Source organism: Cherax quadricarinatus, chromosome 85 (genome assembly GCF_038502225.1).
Source record: "Cherax quadricarinatus isolate ZL_2023a chromosome 85, ASM3850222v1, whole genome shotgun sequence".
Lineage (NCBI taxonomy): Eukaryota > Metazoa > Arthropoda > Malacostraca > Decapoda > Parastacidae > Cherax > Cherax quadricarinatus.
In genome coordinates this window covers 12,304,940-12,321,601 of record NC_091376.1, presented here as the reverse complement: position 1 = coordinate 12,321,601, position 16,662 = coordinate 12,304,940, and the positions used below count along the sequence as shown (strand labels likewise).

Sequence of the window (16,662 nt, the reverse complement as noted above, 5' to 3'; positions counted from 1 at the left end):
ATCAGTGAACCTGAGTATAAGGCAGTGTCATGTGTGTGAGGTGACTTACAGCAGTGAACCTGAGTATAAGGCAGTGTCATGTGTGTGAGGTGACTTGTATCAGTGAACCTGAGTATAAGGCAGTGTCATGTGTGTGAGGTGACTTGTATCAGTGAACCTGGGTATAAGGCAGTGTCATGTGTGTGAGGTGACTTGTATCAGTGAACCTGAGTATAAGGCAGTGTCATGTGTGTGAGGTGACTTGTATCAGTGAACCTGGGTATAAGGCAGTTTCATGCGTGAGGTGGCTTGTATCAGTGAACCTGAGTGAGTATAAGGCAGTGTCATGTGTGAGGTGACTTGTAGCAATGAACCTGAGTATAAGACAGTGCCAAGATAAGATAAGATTTCGTTCGGATTTTTAACCCCGGAGGGTTAGCCACCCAGGATAACCCAAGAAAGTCAGTGCGTCATCGAGGACTGTCTAACTTATTTCCATTGTGGTCCTTAATCTTGTCCCCCAGGATGCGACCCACACCAGTCGACTAACACCCGGGAACCTATATGCTGCTAGGTGAACAGGTGTAAGGAAACGTGTCGAAATGTTTCCACCCGTCGGGAATCGAACACGGTGGCCACTAGGCCACCGGGCCATGTATGAGGTGACTTGTAGCAGTGAACCTGAGTGAGTATAAGGCAGTATCATGTGTGAGGTGACTTGTAGCGTGCACTCTCAACCTTTAAAATCAGTTTGCTTATTTAAGTGAAAGTATTATTGACTTGTGGCCCAAAGCAACACAACCTCGCCTCTGACACCTTATTGACATAGTTAAGGTACTTTAAATTAGTAGACACATCCAGTAAAATAATATTTTTATTAATGCGATGTTTCGCCTACACGAGGCTTTATGAAGTACTTGTTCAAGACTGGAGCTGAACACTTCTCAAGGCTGAGAGACTGACCACCTCAAACCATCCTCTTCACATCGTTACTTCTCCATTGCTTCTTCTGGCTCTAAAGACACCTCTGTATTCGACTGAAGAGGCCTACTGTGTAGACGAAACGTTTCGGAAATAGATACTTAATTGCTGCACATGTATGCCTTACTCGTAGCCACATATCCGAACGTTTTGTCCACCAAAAATTATGTTTCCAGTGTAGCTTTGAAAGTACATAAAGTATAATACAATTGAGGGTTGGCCTTCAAGCGCTGCGTGACTCGTCACCAAACATCGCGAAGGCAGCTGCTTATATCAGCTTTATTAGACGCACGTTGAAGCGTTTAGACAAAGGTGTCTATTTTGTCTTGTTACTATATTGTAAACAAACCAAGAATTTTGCTTAAGGTGCAGTGTAATTTCTTTTAGATGACGGCCTAGGAAAATCTTGCTTAGCACATCAAGAGAAACGTGTTAGAAATAGTCACTGAGATATTCAGGTACTAGCACTGTCATGAATCCTACTGACACTGCCTTTGTTTGAATATTATATCGTTGTGTGTAGAGCTGTATCAACTCTGATAATGCACACTGTTAATTTATCCTAACACTCCAGGTTAAAAATCCCAGCAAAATCTTTCCTTACTAGTACTGTAAACGTGGCACACAACCCGCATGGTCAACTTTTGCTGTGCACATCGTACATCTTTATTAATTCATAACTTAAAGTTCTACACAGTGAAACGTCCATATAACTTGTTCTACAACACTGGCCTTTCCACCGTTTTATTCTCTTGCCTTAATAATAAAGACAAGCGACAAGGTGACGTGTACAGCACTTGGAAGACTTCATTGTTGAACATTTTGCCCATGTAGCAGGCTACTTCAGTCATACATGCGATTATAACACTGAAGACAGTAGAGGTGAGGACGTAATTTTGAGGTGATCCTTTCCTCGGTCTTGATAGAAGATCGTCAGTTTTTTAGCTTAAAGCAGAAGTGTGAGTTCAGAGACTTGTATAGTGAAGCTAGAAGTGAGGTGCAGCAGCTGGAGATGACATCACAGGTGAATGAGACCGATTAGTAGAAGTAGGTCATGCTAAAGAGTTGTTAGCATTAGAGTCGGAGGATAAACTTGAGACGGCGGACAAAGATAAGGAATATTATTTTGTTTACCTTGATTTCTGGAATGTGTCTGATCGCACACAAGAGACTGTTAAAGAAAGTATCAGCACACGGTATTAGAGATAAAATTCTCTCTTGGATTGAGACATGGCTGACGAATAGACGGCAGAGAATTTACATGAACGAATGGGACCCAGTCATAAGTAGCGTTCCACAAGGACCACTATTGCGCCGGGTCCCTTATACTTGTTCTACATTTATGACTGAAACAAAAGCAACATAAATACATTCACTGACGACACAAAAATAAACCAAGTAATGAATGTAGAGGATACCAGCGACCTTTATAATTATTAGTACGGATATCATAGCCGGAAGAATGGCAGATGTCGCAACAATGTGGAAATTGTAAGGTATGATCCTTGGCAGTGAAAATACCTCTGACACCTATCAACTGAACAACGTAACGCTTGATCATAGATGTGAAAGGAACTTGGGAGTACCTGTTAGGAAAAATCTGAATCAAGGAAGCAGTGCCTAAATGTCCGTAATGAGACCAATAGATTTCTTAGATTTAAATGAAGACGCTTAAGATACAGAAGTCCCAAGGCTTTTCTACATAGTCATATACATCTTTAGTACAGCCTCGTTTAGTTTATGTAGCGCAGTTGCGGACTCTGTATTACAGATTGACTGTATTAAAGGAACTGTCTAACATGGGCCGGTAAACAAACCATACCCCGGCCGGGGTATGGTTTGTTTGCAATCGTGTCATTACGATTTCGTGAGTCATGGGCCGGTAGATCTACACCAGTGATCCTAAATTCTTTGTATTCTTTATATAATTACCGACTTCCCAGAGAATCACTGATTCTCTCCCGGTGACTGGGAAGCCGGATCATTACTCTGGCTGGATCACTACGCTGGATCACCACTCATGTTGCATCAGTATGCTGGATCACTACTCACGTATCATTGAAATTCCTGACGCGAGACGTTGACCAACTCCATCAGGATTATCGTTATAATCAAGGGAAGCGGTAGGCCCGTAGGGGTCACAGAGCGCCTTAGGCAGGGTGCCAAGGTAGGATAACCCTCAAGACCAATAACAGGTATGTGTGTTGTGTCAGTGAAATAAGTGTTGTGTGGAAAGTGAGAGTGTAAAGCGAGGAGAGTTGTGTGAAAGTAAGTGTGTGTTGTGAGAAATGAACGAGAGTTAACAATTGGTGTTGGAGGTGCCACTTACCAGATACTGGCGACAGGTTTCTCTTGTAGACTTTTTTTGTAGGTGGGTAATTCTTGTGTGTCTGGCACTAGCAAGCAGGTGGTGGGGTCAACCACTTCTCATTATCTCCTCTCTAAAGTTACACAAAATATCCGTATCTTAGTAATTATTCTGTTTTTGCTCTACAAATATATACTCGTTAAATACGTGTTTAAACTCGACAAGTTGTTGAGGGAGTGAGGCACAGTGATGGTGAGGAGAGCGGAACACAGCGATGTTCACTCATGGAGGATCAGCGGGTAACTGACATCACTGCCAACCAGGCACCAGTACTGTCTCCTGTCAGTGTACAGGCACCGCCTTGCACCTCACCCCCCTCCTTCATCTCCTGCACCACAACCAGTATTCTCTTCTTAACTTAGGCACTCTGTCATGAAGTTAGCTCGCTCGCTCTCTGTCTCGCTCTGTCTTTATATATATATATATATATATATATATATATATATATATATATATATATATATATATATATATATATATATATATGTGTGTGTGTGTGTGTGTGTGTGTGTGTGTGTGTGTGTGTGCAAAACAACCACTCTGAAAGAATAGAGAAATTCCAAGCGCTTTCGTGACTACTCACATTATCACATGTGAGTAGTCACGAAAGCGCTTGGAATTTCTCTGTTCTTTCAGAGTGGTTGTTTTGCATATTCTGAAATCACCTGTTTACTGTGGTCTTATTGCATATATATATATATATATATATATATATATATATATATATATATATATATATATATATATATATATATATATATATGTCGTGCCGAATATGTAAAACTGGTCAGTTAGCAAGAATTCATTTAAAATTAAGTCCTTTCTAAAATTTTCTCTTCTACGTTTAAAGATATATTTTTTCATTAATGTTAATGTAAAAATTTATAATTTTGCACCAAAAGAATCTTAGAAAACTTACCTAACCTTATTATAACAAGAACAATTTATTTTAGCCTAACCCAACTATATATATTTTAGATTTGTTTACAATAATTTAATAATAAATAAACACAGTGAAATATATTTTTTTCGTTAGTTTCAGAATGATTTTGGCGAAATTATTGCATACACAAATTTTCGCTTGTCCTGTATGGCAAGATGAGAGTTGCTATTTAAGACAAGATCTCAAGTTCTGCCTATTCGGCACGACATATATATATATATATATATATATATATATATATATATATATATATATATATATATATATATATATATATATATATATATATATATATATCGTGCCGAATAGGTAAACCTGGTCAGTTAGCAAGAACTCATTTAAAATTAAGTCCTTTCTAAAATTTTCTGGTATACATTTAAAGATATATGTTTTTCATGTATGTTAATGTAAAAATTAACAATTTTGTACCAAAAGAACCTTAGAAAGCTTACCTAACCTTATTATAAGCGCAATTTAATTTAACCTAATCCAGCTAAATATATTTTAGTTTACAATAATTTAAAAAACAAACACAATCAAATATATATTTTTTGTTAGCTTCAGAATAATTTTTACGAAATTATTGCATACACAAATTTTCTCTTCCCTTATTCGGCCAAAAGAGCGTTGCTATTTCAGCTAAAATCGCAAGTTTTACCGATTCGACACGACATATATATATATATATATATATATATATATATATATATATATATATATATATATATATATATATATATATATATATATATATATATATATATATATATAAATAATGTATATGTATGTATGTGTGTGTGTGTGTGTGTGTGTGTATGTGCAAATATCACAGTAAACAGGTGACACCATAACATGCAAAATAACCACTCTGAAAAAAAAAATAGCGAAATTCCAAGTACTTTCGTGATTTCTTACGATTTGTTCCAGTCAACATGTTGATGTTTGAGGATGAAGAAAAATAGTAACACAACATCATCCTCATACAGTATTAGAGGAAACATGTGGCACAGTAACCACATACAGTATTAGAGGAAACATGTGGCACAGTAACCACATACAACATAAGAGGATATTACATAGATAAAGAGGATATTTTAGCACCATCATTTGGAACAAAAAGAACAAAGTTGGATATTTAAAATCAGGTGAGCGATGAACAATGTATCAAGTCCTACTGTGCTGTAAGTCTTTATACCACTATATCTCTTGGCATCTTGTTACATTTCAGACTAAGTTTTTTTATAGAAAATATTATACTTTTGAAATACAAGTACACTACAGGTACCGAAATCGCGTCTTTATTGTTTTTTTTGACGTTTCAAAGAAGTTTAAAACGTTTATTACATATTTCAAGTTTTAGCTATGATATGTTTATAAAACACTTGGAGAGTTATCCAGGAGTTGGTATGTGGTTCAACCATTGGAAAGTTGCGTGACAAAACTGAAGACGGGACACACAAAGCGTACCTCTGTTCCTGTAACTATAAATAGTTGATCACATAGGCAGTGTCTCCCACACATCATCTTACAAGGTAAGGCTCACTCACCTCCTCTACGTCCTTCATATCATCTCGTACTCTTGTTTTTTTTCCGGGATGAAATAATCTCTCACAGTTAAGGTGTTTGTTGAGCTACCACACTTACCAGACATCTTGCCTCAGGCTACCTGCTACACACACTCAACATTATACTATCTACCACAATTACCAGACATCTTGCCTCAGGCTACCTGCTACACACACTCAACATTATACTATCTACCACACTTACCAGACATCTTGCCTCAGGCTACCTGCTACACACACTCAACATTATACTATCTACCACAATTACCAGACATCTTGCCTCAGGCTACCTGCTACACACACTCAACATTATACTATCTACCACACTTACCAGACATCTTGCCTCAGGCTACCTGCTACACACACTCAACATTATACTATCTACCACACCTACCAGACATCTTGCCTCAGGCTGCCTGCTACACACACTCAACATTATACTATCTACCACACTTACCAGACATCTTGCCTCAGGCTACCTGCTACACACACTCAACATTATACTATCTACCACACTTACCAGACATCTTGCCTCAGGCTACCTGCTACACACACTCAACATTATACTATCTACTACACTTACCAGACATCTTGCCTCAGGCTACCTGCTACACACACTCAACATTATACTATCTACCACACTTACCAGACATCTTGCCTCAGGCTACCTGCTACACACACTCAACATTATACTATCTACCACACTTACCAGACATCTTGCCTCAGGCTACCTGCTACACACACTCAACATTATACTATCTACCACACTTACCAGACATCTTGCCTCAGGCTGCCTGCTACACACACTCAACATTATACTATCTATCACACCTACCAGACATCTTGCCTCAGGCTACCTGCTACACACACTCAACATTATACTATCTACCACACTTACCAGACATCTTGCCTCAGGCTACCTGCTACACACACTCAACATTATACTATCTACCACACCTACTAGACATCTTGCCTCAGGCTACCTGCTACACACACTCAACATTATACTATCTACCACACCTACCAGACATCTTGCCTGAGGCTGCCTGCTACACACACTCAACATCATACTATCTTCCACACCTACCAGACATCTTGCCTCAGGCTACCTGCTACACACACTCAACATTATACTATCTACCACACTTACCAGACATCTTGCCTCAGGCTACCTGCTACACACACTCAACATTATACTATCTACCACACTTACCAGACATCTTGCCTGAGGCTGCCTGCTACACACACTCAACATTATACTGTCTACCACACCTACCAGACATCTTGCCTCAGGCTACCTGCTACACACACTCAACATTATACTATCTACCACACTTACCAGACATCTTGCCTCAGGCTACCTGCTACACACGCTCAACATTATACTATCTACCACACTTACCAGACATCTTGCCTCAGGCTACCTGCTACACACACTCAACATTATACTATCTACCACACCTACTAGACATCTTGCCTCAGGCTACCTGCTACACACACTCAACATTATACTATCTACCACACCTACTAGACATCTTGCCTCAGGATACCTGCTACACACACTCAACATTATACTATCTTCCACACCTACCAGACATCTTGCCTCAGGCTACCTGCTACACACACTCAACATTATACTATCTACCACACTTACCAGACATCTTGCCTCAGGCTACCTGCTACACACACTCAACATTATACTATCTACCACACCTACCAGACATCTTGCCTCAGGCTGCCTGTTACACACACTCAACATTATACTATCTTCCACACCTACCAGACATCTTGCCTCAGGCTACCTGCTACACACACTCAACATTATAATCTGGCAGGAAGTTCTAAACTCAGTATACCGCAGCTACACAAACGTAATCCTCTACTGGTAGACAAACCCACTTAAGACTGCTATTCACACACTTGTACTGTATAATTATATGTATATAAATTCACTGCGTACTGTATTTACCGTATTTCCTGGCATATAAGGCGCACAATCATATAAGACGCTGTTTCCAATCAGTTGTAACGTTAGTAAACAACTGCTACAGCGTAACACAGTCTACCCTTGGCTCTGACCGTGAGCATATAAGGCACAGGCTGATTTTCCAAGATTTTATGGGAAAAAAGATGCGCCTTATATTCTGTAGATGAACGCACTTATGTGCTGGTGAAATTGTGGCTAAGATTTGTGTTGTTTGAAAAACAATATTCAACTAATGCAAAGAATCAAGAAAACCACTAACCAACAAAGACGCAAGATAACATGAGAGTACATGGGGAAGGTAACAGAGTACTTAAGTCCACACCAAGGTTACTGAGATATAACTATTATTATGTAGGTGTGTGAGACAGTAATAGTAAATCAATAGGGTCTCTCCCTACCCTCCATTCCCTCCGGCCATTGCTTGTACGAAATTAAGACAAAACATACACCATATTTTACTGAAATGGCAAAGAAGTGGATAAAACATTATTAGTATTAGTACCAAACTTGCACACGAAAATCACTCTCTTTGAAAGCAAAAAAGTCGGCAGACGATGAAACATCCCCCCAATGAAAAGTAGGGGTACCACTAGAACGATAAGAGACAACACATTAAGTGTCCGGAGCCCAAGCCTGTTCAACTGCCTCCCAGCATGCATAAGGGGGATTACCAATAGACCCCTGGCTGTTATTCAAGCAGGCACTGGACCGGCACCTAAAATCAGTACCTGACCAGCCGGGCTGTGGTTTGTACGTCGAGTTGCGTGCGGCGAACAGTAGTAGCCTGGTTGATCAGCCCCTAATTCACCACGAGGCCTGGTCACAAACCGGGCCGCGGGGGCGTTGAGCCACGGAACTCTCTCTGGAGGTATATACCTGTGATCTAGAGAGTTATGGTGGATGAAGGTATTAGCTACAAATTACCTCTACTTTTTATCATTGTTTTAACCACTATTGTTACTCCACTGTCACCCATACAGCTGTGCGCCAGTCTTAAAAATCACTTTGGGTTAAACTTGTAAACAGTTTAATCTACCTACCAAAGCTTTTTAAAAAGAGTCCATAAACTTACTTTCCAAGTTTTAAGAGTTCTTAAAGCCTCTTAACAAGTTTTACTTACTAGTTAATTAATCCACCTGCCACACAGTTCTCTGGGTGGCAGTGGAGTTGTGCTTACTGACTCGTAAACCCTTGTTGCCGTAGTCTCTCGGTTAACTTTTCTTAACCTTGGCATTTAAAGTTGTAAAGAATTAAATTATTTGTCTGGCGTTATTTTTTTTTTTTCCTATTTTTTTTCCTCTGCCTATTTATGGCTTTAATATTTAGGGGCGTTGGTTTTCTTACTTTATGAAGGTTTATTAATACTGAAGGAGGTGTGAGGCAGAGAACCTTCCTGGTTTGTGCCACTAACCTTGTCAAGGATGTTTAGCTTAATAAACATCTTGCCCAATTATTTTTTCCAAGTAGGTTTGTTCTAGGTGCCCTTTTAACGTTTTTGTGTGTGATAGAACTGTTTTTGTTGCGCTTGTGGTGTCACCTGCGTCACTTGTTCTGGCCAAAAACGCGTATTTTACAAGTGTTAATAAATCAGGGAACGGATGGGGTTTGAACCCATGGCAAGTGGGTCCTGAAACTCACAGGCCGGTGAGTTAACCACTTGTTCCGTTATTTTTTTTTTTTTTTTTTTTTTTTTTTTTTTGCTATCGTGTCATTACGATTTCGTGATTTACAAGTCCTGTCTGAGTGATCAGTGGATTTTCACAGTATCCTAAATATAACAGTGAACCCAGAGTGCCTGGAAGAGCACCTGTGCAGTGAACCCAGAGTACCTGGAAGAACACTGTGCAGTGAACCCAGAGTACCTGGAAGAGCACCTGTGCAGTGAATCCAGAGTACCTGGAAGAGCACCTGTGCAGTGAACCCAGAGTGCCTGGAACACCTGTGCAGTGAACCCAGAGTGCCTGGAAGAGCACCTGTCAGTGAGCCCAGAGTACCTGGAAAACACATGTGCAGTGAACCCAGAGTACCTGGAGGAACACCTGTGTAGTGAACCCAGAGTACCTGGAAGAATGCTTGTGCAGTGAACCCAGAGTACCTGGAAGAACACCTGTGCAGTGAACCCAGAGTACCAGGAAGTCAAGAGGTACCTACCACAGAGGCAGCAGTGCTGGGCACAGTTACCATAACAAGTGCTGGCTGCTGATGAAGTATTGATTGTGTGTTTCCAATCATTGTGTATCTGGGTCAGTAGTAGCCTCTACAATCATTGTGTATCTGGGTCAGTAGTAGCCTCTGCAATCATTGTGTATCTGGATTAGTAGTAGCCTCTGCAATCATTGTATATCTGGGTTAGTAGTAGCCTCTACAATCATTGTGTATCTGGGATAGTAGTAGCCTCTACAATCATTGTGTATCTGGGTCAGTAGTAGCCTCTAAATCATTGTGTATCTGGGTCAGTAGTAGCCTCTACAATCATTGTGTATCTGGGTCAGTAGTAGCCTCTGCAATCATTGTGTATCTGGGTCAGTAGTAGCCTCTACAATCATTGTGTATCTGGGTCAGTAGTAGCCTCTACAATCATTGTGTATCTGGGTCAGTAGTAGCCTCTACAATCATTGTGTATCTGGGTCAGTAGTAGCCTCTACAATCATTGTGTATCTGGGTCAGTAGTAGCCTCTACAATCATTGTGTATCTGGGTCAGTAGTAGCCTCTACAATCATTGTGTATCTGGGTCAGTAGTAGCCTCTGCAATCATTGTGTATCTGGGGTCAGTAGTAGCCTCTACAATCATTGTGTATCTGGGTCAGTAGTAGCCTCTACAATCATTGTGTATCTGGGTCAGTAGTAGCCTCTACAATCATTGTGTATCTGGGTCAGTAGTAGCCTCTACAATCATTGTGTATCTGGGTCAGTAGTAGCCTCTACAATCATTGTGTATCTGGGTCAGTAGTAGCCTCTACAATCATTGTGTATCTGGGTCAGTAGTAGCCTCTACAATCATTGTGTATCTGGGTCAGTAGTAGCCTCTGCAATCATTGTGTATCTGGGTCAGTAGTAGCCTCTACAATCATTGTGTATCTGGGTCAGTAGTAGCCTCTACAATCATTGTGTATCTGGGTCAGTAGTAGCCTCTGCAATCATTGTGTATCTGGGTCAGTAGTAGCCTCTACAATCATTGTGTATCTGGGTCAGTAGTAGCCTCTACAATCATTGTGTATCTGGGTCAGTAGTAGCCTCTACAATCATTGTGTATCTGGGTCAGTAGTAGCCTCTACAATCATTGTGTATCTGGGTCAGTAGTAGCCTCTACAATCATTGTGTATCTGGGTCAGTAGTAGCCTCTACAATCATTGTGTATCTGGGTCAGTAGTAGCCTCTACAATCATTGTGTATCTGGGTCAGTAGTAGCCTCTACAATCATTGTGTATCTGGGTCAGTAGTAGCCTCTACAATCATTGTGTATCTGGGTCAGTAGTAGCCTCTACAATCATTGTGTATCTGGGTCAGTAGTAGCCTCTACAATCATTGTGTATCTGGGTCAGTAGTAGCCTCTACAATCATTGTGTATCTGGGTCAGTAGTAGCCTCTACAATCATTGTGTATCTGGGTCAGTAGTAGCCTCTACAATCATTGTGTATCTGGGTCAGTAGTAGCCTCTACAATCATTGTGTATCTGGGTCAGTAGTAGCCTCTACAATCATTGTGTATCTGGGTCAGTAGTAGCCTCTACAATCATTGTGTATCTGGGTCAGTAGTAGCCTCTACAATCATTGTGTATCTGGGTCAGTAGTAGCCTCTACAATCATTGTGTATCTGGGTCAGTAGTAGCCTCTACAATCATTGTGTATCTGGGTCAGTAGTAGCCTCTACAATCATTGTGTATCTGGGTCAGTAGTAGCCTCTACAATCATTGTGTATCTGGGTCAGTAGTAGCCTCTACAATCATTGTGTATCTGGGTCAGTAGTAGCCTCTGCAATCATTGTGTATCTGGGTCAGTAGTAGCCTCTACAATCATTGTGTATCTGGGTCAGTAGTAGCCTCTACAATCATTGTGTATCTGGGTCAGTAGTAGCCTCTACAATCATTGTGTATCTGGGTCAGTAGTAGCCTCTACAATCATTGTGTATCTGGGTCAGTAGTAGCCTCTACAATCATTGTGTATCTGGGTCAGTAGTAGCCTCTACAATCATTGTGTATCTGGGTCAGTAGTAGCCTCTACAATCATTGTGTATCTGGGTTAGTAGCCTCTACAATCATTACAGTCATTGTGTATCTGGGTTAGTAGTAGCCTCTGCAATCATTGTGTATCTGGGTTAGTAGCCTCTACAATCATTACAGTCATTGTGTATCTGGGTTAGAAGTAGCCCCTCCAATCATTGTGTATCTGGGTTAATATTATGATTATAACCAAGCGCTAAACTCGTAAGGGTTTAGCGCTTGGGGTTATTAGTAGGCAGAAGATTGGTTACATAAGTGATACCCTCGCAGGATGATAACAAGAAAAGAGGAACCATGATAATCATATATAAGTCCATGAAAGAATATTAGAGATATTGCCAGGTACCAGATCAACCAGGCTGTGATAGATATATGAGCCAGTGGGTCAACACCAAGTTTGCGTGAACAAGCAGTCGACAGAAAAGCCTTACAAGAGTAGAAAAGGTCGAAACCGGTTGTAGACACGTGAACGTGTCTACAATTATCAAACAATTCAAAGACTAAATAGATTAACTTGGTTTTTAATATTAAACACATCTACATCATAATCTCATATATAATAATACACCTCCATGGGGAAGTGGAAAAGAACTCTTCCTCCGTAAGCCATGCGTATCGTAAGAGGCGACTAAAATACCGGGAGCAAGGGGATATTAACACTTTCTCCTGTATACATTAATAAAGTTTTTCTTTTCAGGTCGTCCTGCCTCGGTGGGATACTGCCGGTGTGCTGGAAAAAATGATACATGCACACTAAAATTTCAGTCACCTGTCCTGTATGAACGTGTTTACATTTAGTCTCTGTTTAGGTAGATTATGTTCCTGAAGAATAAAAAAATATCACTTCGTATTATAATAATATTTAACGAAGCCTCAGGCAAGGAAGTTGATTTTAAGAACACTTGTCAGTTAATGTGTGTGTGTGTGTGTACTCACCTATTTGTACTCACCTATTTGTGGTTGCAGGGGTCGAGTCATAGCTCCTGGCCCCGCCTCTTCACTGATTGCTACTAGGTCCTCTCTCTCCCTGCTCCATGAGCTTTATCATACCTCGCCTTAAAACTATGTATGGTTCCCGCCTCCACTACTTCACTTTCTAGACTATTCCACGGCTTGACTACTCTATGACTGAAGAAATACTTCCTAACATCCCTTTGATTCATTTGAGTCTTCAACTTCCAATTGTGACCTCTTGTGTCTGTGTCCCATCTCTGGAACATCCCGTCTTTGTCCATCTTGTCTATTCCACGCAGTATTTTATATGTCGTTATCATTGTGTGTGTGTATGTGTGTTAGTTACCATTTTGTCCTAGGCACATGTCGATTAGACACTAGGCCTGTTGTATATACGTACATGTGTGTGTGTGTATGTGAGTGTATGTGTGTGTGTGTGTGTGTGTGTGTGTGTGTGTGTGTGTGTGTGTGTGTGTGTGTGTGTGTGTGTGTGTGTGTTTGTACTCACCTACATGTACTTGTAGGGGTCAAGTCTTAGCTTCTACCCTGCCACTTGCCAGATTAACTCCCTTCTGGCCTCGTAGGCCGTATTGCACTTACTCATGCCTGCCTTCACCTCTTCCTCATCAAGGTTATTCAACTTTCTGACTGACCACTCTCAGACTGAAGGAATGTTTCATAAAATCCATGTCACTCATCTCCATCTGACTTCCAGCTGTGTCCCCGAGTACCTGTTTCCCACTTTTCAAACAGTCTATCCTTGTCTACCCTTTCAATTCTCCAGTATTCTGCTTGTTGTAATAATGTCTTCCTGGTTCTTCCGTCTTCCAACATTGTTAGATTCAATTCTGTTAGCCTCTCTTCACAGCTCATACCTCTTAGCCCTGAAAATAGTCTCATTGCATGGCTCTGAACATTCTCCATTTCCTTAACATGCTTTTCATACCAATGCTGAATACTCCAAGATAGGCCCAATATATGTAGTATATAGGGCCCTGAATAATTCTTTGTGTCGAGATTTCTGAAGGCATCTCTTAGATTGGCTAGACGAGCATTGTGTGTGTGTGTGTGTGTGTGTGTGTGTGTGTGTGTGTGTGTGTAGGAATGTAAACTGTGGTCTCTTGACACACCTCATTTCTGCTTTCGACTCTTACACTAAATAACCTTTTGGTTAATTAGTATCATCACCTTAACAGTTTTAGAACGTGTAGTAAACATGAAGACCTTTATTAATTGCTACATATTCATGTTTTTATTTAGATGTTGATTCAGGTGTAAAAATTTGTATAGATTAAGTTATCTGTAAATTAGCAGGTGCGATCACTTTTTTTTTTTTTACTGTTTCTCCAGTACTATGTTTTAAAAAGACACGTGAGCAATCACTAGGACGTATTAGAAAACGTTTCGGTCCTGTGACCTAGAAGTGAGGAAGGTCCCAGGACCGAAACGTTTCCTCATAAATATGGCCTAGTGTTTGCTTACGTGTCTTTCTAAACCAATTTGTCTATATTAATTGCCAAGGTTTATACCTGTTATGACAGGTGACACACAAGTCCATTCAGGCGACATACTCACCTGATGGTGTAGTAATGTACTCAGTACTACACTTGAAGGTGTAGCACTGTACTCAGTACTATACTTGAAGGTGTAGTAATGTATTCATTACTACACTTAAAGGTGTAGCACTGTACTCATTACTACACTTGAAGGTGTAGTAATGTACTCAGTACTACATCTGAAAGTGTAGTAATGTACTCAGTACTACACTTGAAGGCGTAGTAATGTACTCAGTACTACATCTGAAGGTGTAGTAATGTACTCATCTGAAGGTGTAGTATTAAGTATTGAGATAACAAGAGATACATGTAAGTACATTGCAAGCGGTACACCAATCGTGATTTATTATTATTATTATTATTAATACTAAGCACTAAAACCATCACACACCGTGATTATTACAAACATTGTCTCTACGTCCAGAGCAGGACTCGAACCTGCGAACTTTGTATCAGAGTCGACAGTACTTTACCACGGAGCCAGTGGTTATTATTATCAAAAATAAGGATTAAACTCATCCCAGAGTCACGGTGAAGGCATCAGTGAGAGAGGAGGGGAGAGGTTAGCAGCAGCTGTGTCGTGACACTGACCACTTTTATTGTTTACCTGGTTTCTCTTCGCAGCTGTTGTCTTCACAGGGAAAGTGACCACAACTCCACCTTATGTAATACCTCTTTATGTAGTGTTTGTTGGTGTATGCCCTCGATACAAACACACACACACACACACACACACACACACACACACACACACACACACACACACACACACACACACACACACACACACACACACACACACATTCATATCTATCGAAACAGGGTGACTGCCTGAGGTAAGGAGGGCAGCAAATGTAGTCGCAATTTTTAAAAAAGGAGCAAGACACGATGCATTAAACTATACACAAACACACACAGGAGTAGCTATGGATGTGTAAGAGGTAGTTATGGGTGTGTAGTAGAGGTTATGGGTGTTTAAGGGTAGTTTTGGGTGTATAGGAAAAAGTGTAGTTGTTGGATTTGAAGATGGTTCTCTCTCTCTCTCTCTCTCTCTCTCTCTCTCTCTCTCTCTCTCTCTCTCTCTCTCTCTCTCTCTCTCTCTCTCTCTCTCTCTCTCTCTCTCTCTCTCTCTCTCACCGCGATTGGTTGATATAGACCTTTCTGAGAGTGCTCTTGGAAGACGGGTGTCTGTATGATCACGTCTGAGTGTTGCTGGAAGACAGGTGTGTGTATGATCACGCCTGAATGTTGCTGGAAGACAGGTGTGTGTATGGTCACGTCTGAATGTTGCTGGAAGACAGGTGTGTGTATGGTCACGTCTGAGTGTAATATTCATGGTACACACTTGTGCAAGAATAAAGTGCCAGTGATTGATCATGTGGGACAAGGTGAACACGCAATGTGCTGAGCTTGTGTGTACTTACCTCACAACACACACACAAACAATATATATATATATATATATATATATATATATATATATATATATATATATATATATATATATATATATATATATATATAGGGAGGTACCACCTCTAGAACTGTCGTAGGGACCCTCATCCTCAGAGAAAAGAATAAACTTGCTTCAGGGAAAACTCAAGGTTCTCCCTGAAGCTGTTTGAGAATTTTCTCCTACCACCCCTATATTTCAAGTATGTTTTATTTAAAGACAAAATACATTGGCCAAACATTCATAAAAAATACAACAAAGTAAAACAACATAGGTAACTCAGAGCTACATCTCGAATACTTCGTCCAGCTCCCCTGCGGTGGGCCGCGTGCCCGGAATGCTGCAGGCATTTCCTCTCTGGATCGTAACACTGAGTCTCTGAAAGAGGAAGCTGGTCGCCCTGTGGTCCTTGGTTTCTATGATGAGCTTTTCACCCAGCTCTTTGAGGAACTTTAGAGCACACTTGCCCCATGCTCCAAGGGTCTCCGACCCTATTGGAATGAAGTTATAACAAGGGTGAAGGTCTTCATATTTTCGGATCTTCTGGGTCTCCCTGTGGCTGCAGCTCCACCCCCCTTCCACTACGGAGTATGGCAAGTAGGTGTCTGCCAATGTGGCAGCACAGGTGTAGTCCCAGGCAATCTACTTTCCATCCT

General features: G+C 40.7%; 1 long non-coding RNA gene across 1 annotated transcript in view; it reads right to left on the bottom strand.

The window, feature by feature from the left end:
- The window catches only part of LOC128703163 (uncharacterized), a 113,444-nt gene extending 109,877 nt beyond the window's left edge, over window positions 1–3,567 (bottom strand). The window contains exon 1 of the long non-coding RNA XR_011394414.1: window positions 3,290–3,567. This is a non-coding gene — a long non-coding RNA (uncharacterized lncRNA). The remainder of the gene's footprint in view (window positions 1–3,289) is intronic.
- Window positions 3,568–16,662: the final 13,095 nt, after the last annotated feature.